The 14,727-nt window shown below is 43.6% G+C and overlaps 1 long non-coding RNA gene across 1 annotated transcript; it reads left to right on the top strand.

Moving 5' to 3' along the window:
• Nucleotides 1-9,408: 9,408 nt before the first annotated feature.
• Nucleotides 9,409-12,866, top strand: LOC143975518 (uncharacterized). The gene is made up of 2 exons (XR_013272383.1): nucleotides 9,409-10,191; nucleotides 11,692-12,866. It is a non-coding gene; the product is annotated as an uncharacterized LOC143975518 (long non-coding RNA).
• The last annotated feature ends 1,861 nt before the right edge of the window (nucleotides 12,867-14,727 follow it).

Genomic DNA, 14,727 nt, shown 5'->3' with positions numbered 1-14,727 from the left:
TGAAGAAAAGCATCCCACCACATGATGCTGCCACCACCATGTTTCACAATGGTTCAAAACTTGAGATGTTTTTTTTGTAGCCTAACCCTGCTTTAAAATTCTCCACGGCTTTATCCCTGACCTGTCTGGTGTGTTCCTTGGCCTTCAAGATGCTGTTTGTTCACCAAGGTTTTCTAACAAACCTATGAGGGCTTCACAGAACAGCTGTATTTATACTGAGATTAAATTACACATAAGTGGACTCAATTTACTAATTAGGTGACTGAAGGTTCCAATAGATTTTAGTTGGGGGTATCAGAGTAAAGGCTGCTGAATACAAATTATGGCACACTTTTCATATATTTATTTGTAAAAAAATTGGAAAACTATTTATAATTTTCCTTCTACTTCACAATTATGTGCCACTTTGTGTTGGTCTATCACATAAAATCACAATAAACTATATTTAGGTTTTTGGTTGTGAGATGACAGAATGTTGAAAATTTCAATGGGTATGAATACTTTTTTCAAGGCACTGCAACATAACAAAATGTGGAAAAAGAGAAGCGCTGTGAATACTTTCCAGAAGCACTGTATGAAGGCATAGGACACACCCCTGCCACCCTCCCCCACCCCTCAATGGAGCATTGTACAAAAAGAAATGACTGGTTAAACCAAAGTGCTTTTTTACCACTATTATTCCTCTGTATTGGCTTTTGAACTACAAATGCAGCGATTTTGAAATTGGATGAAAGGTTTAGTGCTGGAAAACACATTGTAGTAGAAAAGTAATGCATTTTATATATAGTATAACTATATAGATCACACCAAAATGAGGGACAAATGGAGGAAAGAGGGACTGAGGGACTTTGTTCCAAATGAGGGACAGTCCCTCGAAATCAGGGACAGTTGGGAGCTATGACTTTAACTGCACACCCTAAAATGCATCACATTAAGCACTTCAGCCCCGGACCAATAAACAGCCTAAGGACCAGAGGTCTTTTTACAATTTCGCACTGCACTGCTTTAACTGGTAATTGCGCGGTCATGCAATGTTGTACCCAAATTAAATTTGCGTCCTTTTCTTCCCACAAATAGAGCTTTCTTTTGATGGTATTTGATTGCCTCTGCGATTTAAATTTTTTGCGATATAAATGGAAAAAGACCGCAAATTTTGAGAAAAAATTATATTTTCTAATTTTTATTATAAGAAAAATCGAATAAACTCAATTTTAGTCATACATTTAGGGCAAAATTTATTCAGCCACATGTCTTTAGTAAAAAAAATGTCAATAAGCGTATATTTATTGGTTTGCGCAAAAGTTATAGCGTCTACAAACTAGAGTACATTTTCTGGAATTTACACAGCTTTTAATTTACGACTGCCTATCTCATTTCTTGAGGTGCTAAAATGGCAGGGCAGTACAATCCCCCCCCAAATGACCCCATTTTGGAAAGTAGACACCCCAAGGAAGTTGTGGAGAGGCATGTTGAGCCCATTGAATTTTTTTTTTGTCCCAAGTGATTGAATAATGACACAAAAAAAAAAAAGAAAGTTTACAAAAAGTTGTCACTAAATGATATATTGCTCACACATGCCATAGTTATATGTGGAATTGCACCCCACAATATATTCTGCTGCTTCTCCTGAGTATGAGGATACCACATATGTGGGACTTTTTGGGAGTCTAGCTGCGTACGGCACCCCGAAACCCAATCACTGCCTTCAAGATTTCTAAGGGTGCAAATTTTTGATTTCACTCCTCACTACCTATCACAGTTTCGAAGGCCATAAAATGCCAAAATAGCACAAAATCACCCCAAATTACCCTATTTTGAAAAGTAGACACCCCAAGCTATTTACTGAGAGGCATGTTGAGTCCATTAAATATTTTATATTTTGCCACAAGTTGCAGGAATTTTACAATTTTATTTAATTTTTTTTGCACAAAGTTGTCACTAAATGATATATTGCTCACACATGCTATGGGCATAAGTCAAATTACACCCCAAAATAAATTCTGCTGCTTCTCCCGAGTACGGGGATACCACATGTGGGGGACTTTTTGGGAGCCTAGCCACGTACGGGACCCCGAAAACCAAGCACTGCCTTCAGGATTTAAATATAAAATGCTACCAAAAAAAACTGTTAGCGATCGCAGGGATCAGGCCTGACTCTGCGATCGCTGCAGTTATGTGTTTAGTGTTTTGTAAGTGACAGTGATCGATCGATACTGCTCTTGGGTGGGCTGGGCAGAGGGGCAAAATGCAGGTGCCAGCAGGTATCTGGGCTGATCCCGCTAACAATGCGTTTTTTTGGAACCCTAAACTGCTGGGGATGCTAGTATAGATCTGATCAGATCAGATATTGATCTGTTAAGATTCTATACCACTACGGGAGGTTTATGCTTTGCGTGTGGGTGTTAGCGGTACTGGCACTAACCTAGCGCTGCCTGGGGCGACGCAGACACTGACCCTAAAACCTAATTGATATCACCCGCCGGGTGATCAGGGGGTTAAACCTTTATTGGGTAATAAATGGTGGGTGCCCTGATGCTATAAAAAGCAAACTAACCAGAGTGACCCGTAACACTTATACGGTGATCACTGGTGAAAGGGTTAACTAGGGGCAATCAGGGGGTTCAAATTTTTATTAGGTAGTATATGGGGGTCCCTGGCGCTATATAAAAACCTGACGGGGAACCTAAATAACTAACTGGCTAACCAGCGTCACCAGTGACACTTATACTGTGATCGCTGGTGAAAGGGTTAACTAGGGGCAATCAGGGGGTTAAAACCATTATTGGGTGGTATATCGGGGTACCTAGCACTATAAAAACCTGGCGGTGAACCTAAAAAAAAACTAGCTACCTAGCGACACTAGCGACACTAATGCAGCGATCAGAAAAATGATCGCTTAGTGACATTGGCAAAAGGGGGCGAAAGGGTTAACTCTAGGGGAAATCAGGGGGTTAAACCTTTATTGGGGGGTGGTAGGGGGCTACCCTGGACCTAACACTAACTGCCCTGACAGTTTTTACTTTTACAACTGACACTGAATGCAGTGATCAGTAAATAAATGATCACTGCAATCAGTGACACTGTGACTGGGGGGGGGAGGGGGGGGGGTTTGTGTGCCTGTGTGTGCCTACATGTTAGTGTAGTGTTGGTGCACACTTACTTTCTGTATTCTCCTCGTAGTCCGGTCAAAAAGACCGCCCGAGGAGAATGACATCACTTCCTCCTTCCTGTGTATACAATACACAGTGGGAGGAAGCTTCTCATTCACCAGGAGCGATCGAGAGGGGATGGCCAGAAACCAACGGCCATCCCCTCATCCCGGATCGCTCCTGAATCGAAACGGACCGCCGTATCCAGCGGGAGGGGGTCCGATCGGACCCCCCACCCGCTGGAAGGCAAGCACGTACATGTACGTGCTTGTGCCTGTACATGCCATTGCAATGACGTACATTGGCAATACGGCGGTCCTTAAGTGGTTAAAGATGTTGCAGCTAAAGGACCATATAAACAGAAAAAAAAATTACAGCGCACACATACAAAATTACATTTAAATCCTGCAAGGCTATTTAAAACACCTGAACATATTCAGCAAATAAGCAAAAAATATGGGAATTTGGTCATACCATTTGGCCATTAAGGATGAGCCGAACACCCCCCAGTCCGGTTCGCACCAGAATCTGTGAACAGACCTAAATTTCGTGTGAACTTTAGAACCCTATTAAAGTCTATGGGACTCGAACGTTCAAAATCTAAAGTACTAATTTTAAAGGCTTATATGCAAGTTATTGTCCTAAAAAGTGTTTGGGGACCCGGGTCCTGCCCCAGGGGACATGTATCAATGCAAAAAAAAAGTTATTAAATTGGCAGTTGCGGCTATAATGAATTGTCATTGAAAGTCATTGATAAAAAAAACAGGGTGGGGTTCCCCCAAATTCAATTACCAGGCCCTTAAGGTCTGGTATGTATGTTAAGGGGAACCCTGCATCAAAATGTTTTAAAAAATGGCATGGGGTTCCCCCAAAAAATCCATACCAGACCCTTTATCCGAGCACACAACCTGGCAGGCTGCAGGAAAAGAGGGGGGGGGCGGGAGAGCGCCTCCCCCCTCCTGAACCGTACCAGGCCACATGCCCTCAACATTGGGAGGATGCTTTGAGGGTCTATGGCCAGTGGTTGTGGGGGTCTGCAGGCGGGGGGCTTATCAGAATCTGGAAGCCTCCCTTAACAAGGAAACCCCCAGATCCCGCCCCCCCTGTTTGAAATGGTAAGGGGGTAAAAAAGTACCCCTACCATTTCACAAAGAAACTGTAAACATTTTTTTTAAAAACACACATACACCATTAGGAAAAGTCCTTTATTAAAAATAAAAAAATAATTTAAAAAAAAATTCCAGCGGTGGTAATCCACTCTTGCTATCCAACGATGGATGATCATCTCTCCGGGGTCCAGCGATGGGTGATTTCTTCCTCCAGCGCAGCGCATCCATCCTGTCTCCACCGGAGACACTTCGGGAATCCCGGGAGCCTGACACTTCTTAGCTGAGGAGGGCGGGGCCACCCGTCACCTGACCCCGCCCCCTCTGATGCAAGGGGAAAACCGGGCTTCCCCGGTGATGTGTGGGTGACCCCGCCCCCTCTGATGTAATGGAAACCTGCCTCAGAGGGGGTGGGGTCAGGTGACGGGTGGCCCCGCCCTCCTCAGCTAAGAAGTGTCAGGCTGCCGGTGTCTTATCAAATAACGTCCTCCATCGGATAGTGTCCGCTGCGTACTGCGCATGCGCAGTGCACAGCAACACAGATTCTGAAAATTGCCGAGGATGAACGGCGCCTGCGCCGTGAGTCCAGGTTCTATCCCCACTATTCAAGTGGACATAGAGTTAGAATAAAAAAGAGGCGAGCGCAGCGAGGCCGAGCCCGAAGCGTGGCGAGCGAAGCTCGCCCGCGAGGGGCCCTCTAAAATTCACAACCCTATGTCCGCTTGGATGGTGGGGCTACCACCTCCACTCACGGCACAGGCGCCGTTCAGCTTCGGAGATTTTCCGAAGCTTCGTCTGCTCCGTACTGCGCAGCGGACACTATTTGATGGCCAGACACTATACGGCAGAACACCGGGATTCCTGCAGTGTCTCCGGTGGAGACACTGTAAATAAAATGTAAATATAATAAATTAGCCACCACTATGTACCTCTATTGGGTTAACAGACACTGTTCCTATTTTGAATCAGCTGCTAGCATTGTACATGTCTCATAAGTCATGCAAAATTAGTTCAAATATACTGTAGTACGCTGCACTATCAAAATTAAACTTTCAAAAATAACGTGACAATAGTGCTTCAATATTCGTGCACTGCTATAAATTACATTTTCAAAAAAAATATAAATCATCCACAATAAAGTGACAATAGTGCTACAATATACATGCAATGCTGCAAATAAAGTGCACTCACGTGAAAATTATCATAAGATCCTTATAAAAAAAGTCCATATAAATATAAAACATCAATCTAAAAATTCATACAAATATTAGGCATGTGAAAAAATAAAAAGTGCTAGAGTGCGCTGTGCAAATTTCACAATTTCAGTCCACAAGTGCTGATAGTGCAGCGTACTACAGTATATTTGAAATAAGTAAAATGTACATTCTATCTCTTTGTTTCATCTCTCAAATGCATTTTCCCAGGTGGCTACATTTATTCTCCATGCTCCCCCTGTGTATGTGACTGTAGCCTGCTTGCCTCCAAATTGATCTACACATCTACTTGCGGACACATTCAGAGCTATGGGGATGGTAGTATACATAGAGTGGAGCATGATCGCCATCTACTGTCCAGTTTTTGTATTTCAAAATTAAGTGCAGCTTTAGAGCTGTGGTAGAACCTTTTGTTTTTTTTCCATTTTGACAAAGTAAAGGAGGGTTATAATCACTGTCTCTTTTTCTTCTGTGTCCCTTTGGGGAAATTTCTCTTTGTTTCCTGTCCCATAACCAAAAAAGGAATTGAGACAAAATTCCACCAAAGTAGGGGTAGATCTCTGTTTGTCACCATTGGAAGATTTCTCCTCTATTCTTGTGCTGGTGACAACCCAAAATTTGTGATTTTCTTTTAATTGTACTCTTGGTGATAACAGTAAAGGTGAATCTACGAGGGGGGGGGGGGGGGGGGTGCAGCAATACAAACCTGGCAGGGGTTCCAATCCCTCTCCATTCCAAAACCCAAAACTAAAAAAAGGTTATGCCTTTAGTTATACTTTAACTCATGGTGGCCCTTTAAATGGGCTTTAAGGGAGAAGTTCAGCTATATAAAAAAAAAAACATACATACTAACCTCCATGTTATAGTATCAGTATAATCCTGCAGCTGTCCCCTGCAGTCTCTAAACTTGAGAACTCGGTGATCACAGGACGGGTGATTGCTACGTTCTCAGAATGGAGAGCAGTGACTGTCAGTCACCACTCACTGCACTGTCCCTCCAGCGCTCACTGGAGCTCCAGTAGGGTTGCTACCTGTACGGTTTTCTCCCAGACAGTCCAGGTTTTTGAATTATGTGTTCGGGTTTACTTCTGCATATGATGGGCACAGAGACTGCATATGATGGGCACAGTGGTTGTGTATGATTGGCACAGAGGCTGCATTTTATGGGCACAGAGGCTGCATTATATGGGCAGAGCGGCTGCATTTTATGGGCACAGTGAGGCTGCAATTGATGATTTTATTTTTTTTGCAGAATTTTTCAGTTTGTTTGCCCCCCCCCAAAATTTTGAGCAACAGCTGCCACTGCCCCCCAGCAAATATCTAACTCTCCCCACCGCCTGCTAGCACTAGCCCTCTCCCCAGGACATATCTGACCCCTGCATTCCGTGCAGAACACTCACAATTCAGCCACGCGCACTGTTTCCTGCGGCGAGCTGTGCGCCATATTACTGCTCTCTTTCAGGCCACTAAAAGTGTCCCAGGTCTTTTACAATCTTATAACGTATACCCCCCAAAAAATGCCGCCACTAAAGTGTTCAGGTTTGGCTTGAAGAAAAGGTGGCAACCCTAAGCTCCAGGCTGGTGAGGGGTCGGGCTCAACTGGCTTCAACTCTCAGCCGCATGTTATTCCCAGTGCACAGGAGCGTTGTGCACTATAGTTGTGTATTTCTTTTTGTTTTTATTGGCTTCTGTTAAATAAACAGTATGGTGTTGAAATAAACTACACAATGAAGGATTTTTGTTTTTTTATGAGTAATATTAACAACTTGAGCACTGAAAGGCTTTACCCCATATATTACCAGGGGGGGGGGGGGTATTTTTTGTTATATAAATAAAAAAATACTGTTTTTTTTTTAAAAAATATGTTTTTTTTAGTTTCTTTTATAAAATTTTGCAAACTAATAACCTTGCTAACATGTATTCTGCACACTTATTTGGTAAATATACCCAAATCAGTGTATATTATTTTGTCTGTAGGAAAGCTATAGAGTCTACAAGCTATGGTATATACGGTACCTATGGTATATACTGTACCGTATCTTACCGGTGTAAGATATTACAGATCTTATAGTGCCTGCATGGTGTGCCAGAAGCGGGAAGCCGCCCAGTGTAGAGATTATACCGCCTGAGCATTAGTCCCACTTGGAGACACGCCTGCGGCAGCAATCCAGGTAATCATCGAGTAACAATCATTCAAAATTGTTTGCTTCAGTGTTGTGCTCATCATTGTTCTTGTGTTTATGTTCAAATATCTTTCAGTAAACTTGTATTAACATTTACTTACAGTATAGTGTGATTGTTTTACTGTCAGTATGTCAGAGGTAAGGGTAGCTCTGAAGGTCCGGGATAGCCAGTGGGAAAATGAACAATTCAGCAGCTCCCAAGGGAGTAGTGCACTGCAGTAGTATAGTGTCTGAACGGATCGATATCTTTAATCTGATCAGAGCTATATTAGCATCCCCAGTTTAGGGTTCCCAAAAATGCAGCGTTGGTGGGATCAGCCCAGATACCTGCTAGCACCTGCGTTTAGCCCCTCCTCCCAGCCCAGCCCACCCAAGTGCAGTATCAATCGATCACTGTCACTTACAAAACACTAAACACATAACTGTAGTATTCACAGAGTCAGGCCTGATCCCTGCAAAGGCTAACAGTTTTTTTGGCAGTGTTTGAAGCAGTCGCTGACAGTCAGGTGCTCTTTTTCCCTGTCTCACTAGTTGTACCATTAAATTTAGAGGCCAAAATGTCCAATCGAAGGTACACTAGTGAAGAGGCCTACACGTTTCTGAGCATGACAGATGAGATTTAAGAGGAACTCACCCATCTGTCAGATTCAGGCTCAGAATACGATCCCGTAGACAGCAGCGGCACCCTGAAAGGTAGCTCTGATGATGGAGTGGTGGGCCCTGCCAAGGTCAGGCGTACCCGACCCCGTTCTTCTGCTGTTGTTGAGGGGCAAGGATTGCAGGGCTCTAGTATGGAGCAGAGAGCCAGTACTAGTGCTGCTCATCCTTCTGATGAACTGGAAAGCATCAGTGGCCTAGTACATCCTGGTCGTACATCCAGCACTGCAGTAACATTTGGCAATGTGGCGAGTCCCATAAGTGCAGTTCAAGCTGGTGAGGTGGCTAGCACAACTAGTGTCCCGCAGCTACCAAGAAGACAAAGACAGGCCTGTCAAGCCCATAGTGCCCTTCCTGCTGCAATTGCCAATCCGAATTGGGAGCCCACCACTTCTGCAGCACCCGTACTTCCCCCATTCACTGGCCAACCTGGAATTCAGGTGGAAACAGTTGATTTTAGGTCACTTGATTTTTATTTGCTGTTTTTCTATAGATCTATTGTGGACCAAATCAATTTTTATGCTGGTCAATTCATCGCCACTAATCCCCAGTTGACCCTTGCCAGATTAGAGCCCTATTACAGTCTTTGAATTTAAGACCTTCCTGGGCCTATTCCTTCTCATGGGCATGACTAAAAAAAGTGAGTTGCAGTCATATTGGTCCACTAACCCAATTCACCATATGCACGTGTTCTCTGCCTCCATGATCAGGTCTAGAAACGAGCAGATCTTGCAGTTCATGCATTTCAATGACAATGAATTCTGTTGTCCTCGGGGAGACCCTGAATACAATAAACTCTACAAAATTCGGCCCCTCAGAGCCCTTGTACACACGGTCGGAGAATCCGTCGGAATGTGTCCTATCGGACCGTGTTGTCGGATAATCCGACTGTGTGTGGTATGCATCGGACTGATTCCGTCGGAATATCCGTCGGATTCAATTTTCCAACATGTTGGAAATATTTTCCGACCAACTGGTTCGATCGGACATACTCCGATCATGTGTAGAGAATTTTGATCGGACCAAGTGCAACGCATGCTCAGATCAAATTCCTAGACCAAAGCTATTTGGCTACTAGCCTGAACATAGTCCCATCGTAACTAAATAACGTCATAACGTTCTGAATGATCGGATTTTCCGACAACTTGGTCCGACTGTGTGTATGCAACAGTTTTGGACACAATCCGTCAGACAAAATCCAACAGATTTGGTTGGCAGAATGTCCGACCGTGTGTACAGGGGCATAAACCACTTCAACCAGCAGTTTGCAGCCTTGTTGTCTTTGTTACTGAGTCACTGATTACGTTTTCTAGCCGCTTGTCATTCAAACAGTATCTTCCCAGCAAGCGTGCCAGATATGGGGTCAAGATGTATAAGCTCTGTGACAGGGCAACAGGCTATACATATAGTTTTATGTTTTAAGAGGGAAGAGATAATTATGTAGAGCCGGAAGAACTGCCAAGACTACATAGGGAGCGCTGGTAAGATTGTGTGGGACTTGGTGTCACCCTTATTCAGAAAGAGGTACCACTTGTATGTGGATAATTATTACAAAAGCATGCCAATTTTTAGTCACTTGCTTGATTATGGAATTGGCGCATGTGGCACCATACGATCTAAACGCTAGGGCTTTCCCCAGCGGCTTGTAGATTCCAATCTTAGGCTGGGGGAGATAGCCTGCTTGAGATGTAATAATTTGCTCGCTGTGAAGTGGAGGGATAATAAGAATGTTTTCGTTCTGTCCTCCCTTGACGCAGACACGACGGTCCAAATTCAAACGGCGACTGGTGTTGTGGAGAAATCCCTCTGTGTCCACGAATACAACCTTAATGTTGGAGGGGTGGACCTCAACGACCAGTTGTTGACGCTGTACCTAATTGACGTAAGGCCAGACGCTGGTATAAAAAGTGTCTGTATATTTATTCCAATTGGCTCTGCTGAATGCTTATGTGCTATACAAAATATAAATATAAAGAACCTGAGTTCATATGTGTGTTGACGCCATACAGATTAATAGAAAACTCCAAACATATGAGCAGTGAATGTTCAAGAACAGATTATTTTCCAACAAACGAAGTATAAAAAAGGCTCCACCACAGAACATGCTCTGCTAAACAAGTGCACCTATCAAAAAAGCTTGACCACCTATGACGCATGGCTAGACAGACTTTGTGTCTAATCCATATAATACTGGAATCGTCAGACCTCTCCTAATAGTCACTCAAAAGCTTTTCAAGGCTGGGCTCTCAGCCCTCCCTTCTCCGTGCTCAGGTTGCTCAGATGTCGGTTAATTGCCAGCACTCATTGTTCCATAGTGACTCACCTGGTGATCATTTCCTGCTCGTCAGTCCAGCCTACAGCCAGCCAGGGGTGGATCCAGAGTCTAGTTTTGGGAGGGGCACTGCCAGAAAATATGTTTTTCTGCGGGAAATTTATCAGGAAAATTGTTGGTGTTAGCTCTTCAATCAACCCGGCACCCATTGTTACGGTGTCAGGATGATTGAAGAGCATTATTTCTATTATTACATTGTTATATAAAACAAAATGGTTCAACTCACCATAATGCAGAATCAGTGGGAGCCCTGAGTGTGTCACTTGCCACGCCACCTGCCACATGTAAATTTTCACTTGCCACGCCACCTGCCACACATTGTGGATTGTCACTTGCCACAGTTGCCTGCCACCAGATGCGGATTGTCACTTGCCACATCTCCTGCCACAAGTTGCAGACTGTCACTTGCCATGTCACCTGCCACACGTTGCGGATTGTCAATTGCCACGTCACCTGTCACCAGCTTTTGATTGACTACCAGTTTTCCCTGGTGGTCTGAAGATTCCTGTGTTATATGGATTATACACAAAGGGGGTTATTTACAAAAGGCAAATCCACTTTGCACTGCAAGTGCACTTGGAAGTGCAGTTGCTCTATATCTAAGGGGTAGATCTGAAATGAGTGGAAGCTCTGCTGATTTTATCATCCAATCAAGTGCAAGCTAAAATGCTGTTTTTTATTTTCCCACCTTGGATCTACAGTGGCTGCACATTCAAGTGCACTTGCAGTGCAAAGTGGATGTTCCTTTAGTAAATAACCCCCAAAGTCTGTTTGACATCCGTCATACTGTAGGTGATCAAGCTTTCTGGTAAGATACACACTATCAGAGCATGTTTTGCGGTGGAGGTTTTTTTTACACTTCATTTGTCGGAAAAGAATGTGTCCTTGAACATTCACTGCTCATCTATTTGGAGTTTTCTATCATGATTTCATTTGTATGGATTCAACACACACATGAACTCAGATTCTTTATATTTTTCACGTTCCTGTGTTTTTTTCCTGGATGGTCAGTCTTTTATATGATGTTTATATATTCTCCCCTTTCTTTAGATTCATGTTCCTACCTTCATCAACCTCAGAACCAAGATCAGAATCAAGTAATTGCTGTGCATTGTCAAGGTGCAAGTGGTTGACACTGCGTTCAACTCAGATGACTCCTCCATGCCTGATGCCGGGGCTATGGCGGGAGTAGCTGTGGACAAGGAGGCAGAATAAGCCACTCTGGCAGCTGCAGTGGACTGCACACTAGTCTATGCTTGGGTGAGGAGGATGATGATGGTTTAGTAAGCCAGTCCACTACCTCCTCTGCACAGGGCCGTCTTTAATATTGACTGGACCCTGGGCAAAAATGTTCTTCTCCATTCAATTTCACTCTCCCCCTGCTCTGAGACATAAAAGAAATAGCAGCTAGACTTAAAATCAGTATACTATATCAGATCAGGCAGCAATTGCAACTGGTTGCCAGCGGTTACAGCATATCATTACTGCTTACTGACTGGCTCCTAGAGGTTACAGCACACATTTCAGCTCACTGATTAGTTGCTAGAGGTTACAGCAAATGATTTCTGCTTGTTAATTGGTTGCTAGAGATTACAGTACAGTATTACTGCTCACTGATTGGTTGCTAGAGGTTACAGTACATCTTCACCTCACTGCAGGGGGACATGATATACATATGAATGCTGCCTTTATTTACATATTAATTCCGCTTGCCGCAGCTACTTACTTATAAATGCCGCCACTGTTTACATATGAATGCCGCATATTTACATGTAAACACAGGGTCTGCTGGTGAGTCATCTGTACACAACAATAGGGCAGAGCTGGGCAGCATTAGTACCAGCGCTTCACACTGAGATATTGGGATACAGCACAGGACTAAAACTTCAAAGGACAAGGGAATTTAAACTGGGAAAGTTGGTAAGTATGAGCCAGCTGCTTTGGGCCCCACAACAATGACAGGGCCCAGGGCAGCTCCCCCTTTTGCCCTGCCTTAAAGACGGCCCTGCCTCTGCATGCTGTAGCTGGATGGCATGGGCAACATCACTAAACAGAAGAAAAGATGCCCTGCCTGAGGATGGACCATGTCCACCTTTGCCTGTGGACACGTACGATGCTGGCCCCCTCACAGTGCCTAGGGAACATCTGCCTCTCCTTGTTGGCCTCCCAGACATGATAAGGGGGCACTTATTAAAATATAATAAAGATGTGGAAATGTGTACGTAGATGCAGTTTAATCAATGGAAAGTGGTGTTTGGTGCACTTGAGTAATGAATGGTCACACTACCCTCACACTGAACTATCACTAGATTCACACTAAACTGATATTCTATGCTGACAAAAGAACCACAATAGTACTGCACTTTTTTACGAATAGCAGTAAAAACCTAAAAGGGGTTTTAACTCTTCCCCACTCACAAAGACAAGACTTCAGGTGCGTTTCTTCATTGAGACAATACAGAAGATATACATTTCAGTTCAGCAATTGTTTTTATTTCATTTAAACTACATACAGCTGTAAAAAAAAAAGTAACAAAAAAAAAAAAATCAACATGCAACACATACAGGTAGCAATAATACGCTCAAAATATACAGTAACACCTGTAATGAAAATTCCTCTGGCCTGCCAGATACATTACACAAATGAAGAGACGTTCTTTCGCATAGACATGACTTTTGACAGATGTGGTTTCCTAACACTAAAATCTGTGAAGGGTTATCAGTGAACACCAAATGCGGCAAACCCACCATTTTGAATCTAATGGCTAATCTTTTACCTAAAAAATCAGTGAGAGATGCTCCTATCTACTGTCCAAGTGAACAACACTATTAGGTGAAATATACTAATCAGCATAATAACAGTCGGACACGATTGTGCAGTTTCAAACTATACAGCAAATAGAGTTTTCAGCTGTTTTTTTTTTTTTTTTTTTTTTACAGCTGTTCAAGTGTTTCAATAGGCAATGAAGTTATACTTAAGCATTGTTACATCTACTCCATGTAGAAACAGGCACTATTATAAAAGGGCAACTCTGGTCTATTTAAAATACAAGACACTCTAAAATTAGCTGTTCAGAATGTAAATCAACATTATAATTAACATGTTTATGTAAATTGACTAATAGGTTTCCCTTTAAAGGCCCATTCACAGCAGCAGGCATGCTTTAGGTTCCATATAACAAGAAATTGTGGCTTTTTTAAGCTTGTTCTGCTCCTTGATTCTTCAGTTCTTTTCACCGCAGCAGCTTTTGGTGGGGACTGAGCGACCTTCTGCTCGGCCTCTCCTGTGTCTGAAGACATCAATCAGGGGAAGGAGAGGGAGAGAGAGAGGTGGAGATGGAGCAGAATTTCATCTTGATCTCATCCCTTAGTCTTCACAATAAAGACATACACATGGAAATGGATGAACTGTATGGGCCTGGACAAGTATGTGGTTTACAGCTTCTGACCATCTCAAGCCATTCAAACATCTCATCCACGCAGGTGTGTTTCTTAAAACACATAATGCAGAATGTTTACTGACCACCAATAAAAATAAACAGTATGGATAATGTATCAACTTCATTGTTGATCAGACCATTCCTTCAAAAATGCATATGTATTTGTTTCAAGCGCTATTCTCCGCTATCATAGGTTTAAATAGAAGTTGGTGGATTCTTGAAGACAGCTAGAGATCTACTCAAAGTAGCAATGCAAGAAAACAAAATCCAGGGCATGTCACACTTCTTTATTTTAATTATAAATTACAAAGGCTAAAAACAAATAAAGCACCTCCAGCTGATGAACGTTTCTCGTGCAAAGCCTGGGCTTTTTCAAAGCTTCGGCTATTATTGGCGGCTCTGCGCAGTACAAGGAGAACATTATCCGCCAAGGAGACTGTTTATAGCTGACCAGGGGAGTGTTGTGGTGGGCGGAGGAGTCCTCTGATGTCACGACTTCGCCCACCGAGCGCCTGGAATGAGAAACGCCCAGGGGGGGCGACGAGGAGACGCGCGGGTGGGGGGCGACGAGGAGACGCGCGAGGGGGGGCGACGAGGAGACGCGCGAGGGGGGGCGGGCGACGAGGAGACGCGCGAGGGGGGCGGG

This window comes from Lithobates pipiens, unplaced genomic scaffold, assembly GCF_037356315.1.
Source record: "Lithobates pipiens isolate NorthernLeopardFrog02 unplaced genomic scaffold, aLitPip1_a1.2 Scaffold_13, whole genome shotgun sequence".
In the NCBI taxonomy this organism is placed as follows: Eukaryota; Metazoa; Chordata; class Amphibia; order Anura; family Ranidae; genus Lithobates; species Lithobates pipiens.
This window is presented reverse-complemented; position numbering and strand designations above follow the sequence as displayed.